This window comes from Capsicum annuum, chromosome 6, assembly GCF_002878395.1.
Source record: "Capsicum annuum cultivar UCD-10X-F1 chromosome 6, UCD10Xv1.1, whole genome shotgun sequence".
Taxonomy (NCBI): domain Eukaryota; kingdom Viridiplantae; phylum Streptophyta; class Magnoliopsida; order Solanales; family Solanaceae; genus Capsicum; species Capsicum annuum.
Window position 1 is genome coordinate 31,061,974 of NC_061116.1, and position 5,866 is coordinate 31,067,839.

The following is a 5,866-nucleotide window of genomic DNA, read 5'->3' on the forward strand; positions in this document are numbered from 1 at the left end:
ATTAAAGAGAGCAAAAATATGAGTCAAATTAATAAAGATAACTATTCCATTTAACCGATAAAGCATATTCCACATTAAACCTAAGCCAGTACTGAACAAAGAAAAATAATTGAGCATTAAAAAAATATGATATAAAAGTGGGACATAGCTAAGGATACAAATAGTGAGGAGATGATGAGGAAGGTGGAATAGGTGATATCAACTATGTCAATTGATGAATGACTTCAACATTTTCATCCCTCTATTAATCAAGGTCAAGCTTCAAAGTTATGATCCTAGCCTTAAGGACCTCTTATTCCATTTTATGATTGTCTTGTGCAGCTTCTAGTTCAGAATTTTTTTTTCAAATAAGTGTTATCCCTCCTTATTGAAACAGGTAGAGCAACATGATTCATCTGTTCAAGAACATCTATTTTTTTAAAGTCAAACATGATTTAGGACTGAGAAGTCCAAATAAAACAACCAATTAGGAACTAAAAGGGAAAGCATGTCCCTTTTCATTATTCAGAAACATATGCTGCATGTGATTGATGATCAAGTTTGGCACATTCATGGTACAAAAATTGATATTTTGGTTGATAGAGAAAAAGGAATTTCTGGTGTAGAATTAGCATATTTGTGCACAACCATTTGGAGAGAGTTAAAGAGAATTTGGTTAACCAATTCGTTAGCATCATAGGACAAGAAGAGGATGAAGTGTGAGGAATAAAACAGGTGTGCTCAACTATTTTAACTTAGACAACCTATGCTTATGTCAGTGTAGAGAATACCTGATAAGAAGAACTTTTTGGTCACAATTGCTTGCTTGTACTTATTTTTTGCACAATCTAATACAAAATTAGGTTAGAAGAGTTAAAAATATGGAATTGGGACACACAACTAAATGTACACGACTAAATTGAATAACATTTTATCTAATAAGATTTAAAAGAAAAATGGTTATTCTAGTCAATCATTGAGGGAAGTTCATGCAATTTTAATCATCCCCAAATCTAACCTATTCCTTTTAAATGCTCTCTAGTTAGTACCTTTGGTGCTTCTCCAGTCATTTAAGTAACCCACATAATCAACATTTTATAGCCCTCAAGAGTGAAATTACTTTCATTTGAATACCATAGTCTCCAGCCATTGATTACCATAAGATATCTCAAGATTCTTATGACAACACCAATTCTTGTGAATTACCAACAAAATTATCATCAGCTTGTGTTGGTTTTATTGATGCATCAATTTTTTGATTTGTTGTTCTCTCCGTCAATATGCTCTCAGTCTGTACAACAGTTGAAACCGGTGGTACAACATGTTCCTGTGCATGCTCATCAGTTTCACTGTCATCCTCTTCTTTTTTTTACCATCTGCAAAAGATCCATTCCCTCTTTAAATATGGTGAGTGAAAGAAACTTTATTTTCCTCCAATCTTATACCTTGAGAAAGCCTTATCCATGTACAAATTTTGCTTGCCTCCTTTCACTCTCATCAGCAAAACAAATTAGGGGTTAACTTTAGGCACCCAGATAAGCTTGGGTCTTTTCTTATATGACATATTTCTCTGACTAGATTTGACCTTCTTGTTAGCTCGTGTTAACATGGAATCAGATTTTTTTCTAGGCTTATGCTTCTTGATTTGATTTTTACTGCAACTGGACATTCAGTGGTTGGAGGCCCCTGGTTACCACAAATATAACACAGATCTTTAATAGCATTAGAACTTTTATAAAAGCCCAACCCAGCCCTTTCATTATGAGTTCTTGACCTAATTTATGAACAATTCTTAAAAAATGTGTCCATCTATTAGCTCTTTCAAGATCAAGTTTCAATTTAGAAACTTCTTGACTCAATTGACTAACCTTTTCTTTTTCATAAAAGTATTCATGTTTAATCTTAGTCAATTCTGACTCAATTTTTTCTTATTCCTCACTTTTGACCTTTTTTTCTTTTTCAGAAAGAGACAATTTCAAGATTTCAGATTTGAGGGTCAAGTTGGATGAATCAAGTCTGCTAACCTATTCCTTAAGAGTGCAGTTTTCCTTTTCAACAGTGTTCTTACAAGTTTCTATATCAATAAAATCAAACATGAGACTTGCAAGATTATTGAATAACTCATCCCTATCAGAAGTTAATTCTTGGAAATCATCAATTAGAGCACTCATTAAGGAAATAAGTTTTATTTTAGAAAATAAATACAACTTTTCTTTAAGTTCAAGTATACTTACCTCAGAAGCATCATCTTCTTCCTACAAGTCTGACTCTCCAAGAGCCATGAGTGTTGTTTCATCAACTTCATCATTATCTGAGTCAGATCCCCAAGCTGCTACCATTGCATATTCTTCCCTCTTTTTGTTTTTTTTCTTTCAATTCCTTTTCATCCTTTTCCTTTCTCTATTCTATTTTCCAGACAGGACAATCCTTGATCTGATGATCAGTCTTACCATACTTGTAGCATCCATTTGGATTGTCATTGAACCATTTCTTGATACTTGTTCCCTTCTTATTTTTGAAGAATTTGCTGAAGTTCTTAGTTATAAAGGCAACTTGTTTTTTATTAAGTTTAATTTCTTCATCACTATCAGACGCCTTCAGAGCTAAGGTATCCTCAGGGGCTACTAGCTCTTTAGTTCCATCAATTTCCATTTCATAAGTTCTCAAATTCCCTATTAGTTCATCTAGTGTCATACCTGTGAGATCCTTATTTGCCTCTCTAATAGCAGTCACTTTAACATTCCATTTTGATTTTGGTATTACCTTCAACACCTTTTCAAAGAAGTTAACTCATTTGTCAAGGCAGTAAGCCTTGTCATCATTTTATGTAAGGTTTCATCCTCCTTCATCTTAAAAGCTTTGTATTCAGTAAAGAGAAGAGCAATCCTGAATTTTCTTACCTGAGAGGTACCTTCATGTGCATTAACGAGTGCATCCCAGATTTACTTAGCAGTGGTACAAGTTGACACTCTGTTATATTCAGCAGGTCCTAGTCCACAGACTAAGACGTTCTTAGCCTAAGCATTTTTTAATGCCACTAAGTCATCAGTGGTAAACTCACTTCTTACCTTCTTGACCTGTTCACCATCTTTTAACTTCATTGGAATAGTAGGACCATTAGTGATCCTGTCCCATAACTCATAGTCTTCCCCTTGAATGAAAGTTTCCATCCTAGCTTTCCACCAAATGAAGTGAGAACAATCAAAGAGTGGAGGTCTAATAATAGATTGACTTTCACTGTGACCAGTAAGTGGTGCGGTATTCATCATATTGATCTTTGTCTTAGGTGTTAGCCCTTTTTAAGACAACCTCGCTCTGATACCACTTGTTAAGAATTCGTGCCCTACTGATTATCTTATTTTTGCCGAACTGTTGCTTATCGATGGAACGAGTTGCCTGATGTGTTCCACTGATGTGTTCCAAGGAAGCAGTAAAACAGAAAGTAAAGAACACAATGATTTTTACGTGGAAAACACCCGGCTCAAAAATATATAAAAAATCATGACCTGCACCTCTATAAGATTTAACCCCAACTTCACTAAATAACTCTGAGCCTCAACATCGACTGATTACAAAACTCTTGTAACCAACAAATAGGAATTATAAACTCTAATCCCTATAACTCAACAACTAGGAATTCTAAACTCTAATTCCTAACTACACACGCACCTCTCCCAAGGTATGCGTTCCCAAAGTCTCTGAGTTTTCCCCAACTCAAAGACTAGCTCCTAATCAGTTTATAACACATTGAAACTAATATTACATCAATAGTTCAAACACAATGAACAACTCTAAAAATCAATGCTGAAACTCTTAGTAGGATTCTATACTTAGGACCAGGTTCTTCAATGTGTTTCTTCAGTGATTGAGTAGCACTTCGTGAAGTCAATACGTTGATTGTGCTTTTCTTCTTTGTAAGTGCGTAAGTTATTCTGACTTATGCATCTTCTATTTAAGCACAACTCTTCAAAGAGGCATTCTTTATTTTAAACTCCTCCTTTAATCAGAACTCTCATTACATAGAGTTCTACTTCAAGTGAAACTCCTTCTTCAATTCCAACTTTTGTCTCCTTAGTGTTGTAGTCAAACTTCAACTCTTTAAATCAGCTTATCTTCAAGTATTTTACTCAACCATAATTTCTTCAATTTCTCACGTGATCAGTAACTTGAGTATATCAGAATTAGGCTTGCTCATTCATTCCTGACTTTAAGCAATCTTTGCCTGTATCTATCAATGAAACCTGAAACCTATTTTCCTATAATTGGACCAGCTCAAGTAACATGGTTCACTCATGTGTCAGTCATCAGAAACTTTATTAATCAAACAAAGAGTCCTTTAATTTGTATATTTCCTATCTTACGTAGACTTTTTCAATTTGGAGAATCTTTCTCCTTCTACATAGGACTCTTCAAGATATGCTCAGAAGTGAAACTCCGTCTTTTCATAGGACTCCTTTTTCAACTCAACTTGCTTTCCCTTATCATAAAGTGTTTGAACCAAATTCAACTTCTTCAAATTAGCACATATTTATTTCCTTGAGTTTATCAGAATTATTTCATATCACTTTGTCAGTTTGTAAATCATCAAAACTACATCATACCCAACAATTTAGTTTCTTATAAATAGAGATGTAATCTTCTATTTAAATCAAGAAAAAGAATCAATCAAGAGTTTAGAGTTTTCATTCAATTTCTGTTTAATTTTCTTTCTTGTCTTTTTCATTCCATAACAGTGGTATCAAGAGCCTTCATTGATCCTCATGGATCTGTGAATTTATTGAAGAAAAACTGTTAACTATTTTTTAATCCATACTGTTGACACATAATTTTTGCCCTCCACGACTAAATTTAATCCTGAGTTTCTTTGATTTTTAATAAAATTAAAATATTTATTTCATCCGAAAAAAATTTATCAAATATATTTGTACGTAATTTTTTCATTTTAAGTAGTGATTATAATTTATCGTATTCAATTATACGAGATTTTATAATTTTGTTACTTAAATATTTATTTTTTAAAATATTGGATTTTAATCAAGGCTTGTAGATTCAAATGATTAAAGTTTTGATTTAAATATAATTTACTCTCAAAAAATAATTTATTCGGATAAATATGTGTTTGATTTTATAAAATCAAGAAGTCCGGGATTAAAGGAAGTATTAATTCGCATCGAATTTTAATTTAATTTAGCATGATCTATTAGATTTGGCCATAATTGAAATTAATTTGGTCATAATTGTAATGCAATCCGTCAATTGATTTGTAATTTGGTCAAAATTAAATAAATATGGCTAAATTTTAAATCCAATTGAGGCTATATAATTCCCAAAAACTCTCATAACTTCTACCTAATTCCACAAAAAAACAATTTCAAATTGTACTACATTGTACTATTTCCCCCCAACTTTGTCTTTTCCTAATTTTAAAATTCAAAAGTTGTACTACATTGTACAATTCCCCCCCCCCCCCCCTCACATTATCTTCCACCTCACCTTATCTTCAATTTTTAAAAATTTTAAAAACACCCTTATTTGCTTTTTCTCCCACATTGGTGGAGGACAAGAAGTAAATCCTCATCTTTTTCTATAAATACTTTTCTCTCACATTGGTGGAAGAGGAAAAAAACTCATTTCTCTCCTATAAATACTACCACTACTTTGGTAGAAAAAAGGGAAAAAAAGAAGAAGAAAAAAAGAGGCTAGAAAGGTGAAAAACTTCTTTTAAGCAAAATAGTTATTTTTATTTAGTAAAAATTTTTGTTTCATAGAGTTGGTCAGCTAATCAAAATTTTTGAGTTGCCGGCGACGTTTTTTGGTGGTGGTTGATTCCGACGAAGCTCGTAGTCTCGTTTTGCTGCCTCCCAAAAGGTAAACACACCTTTTTTTT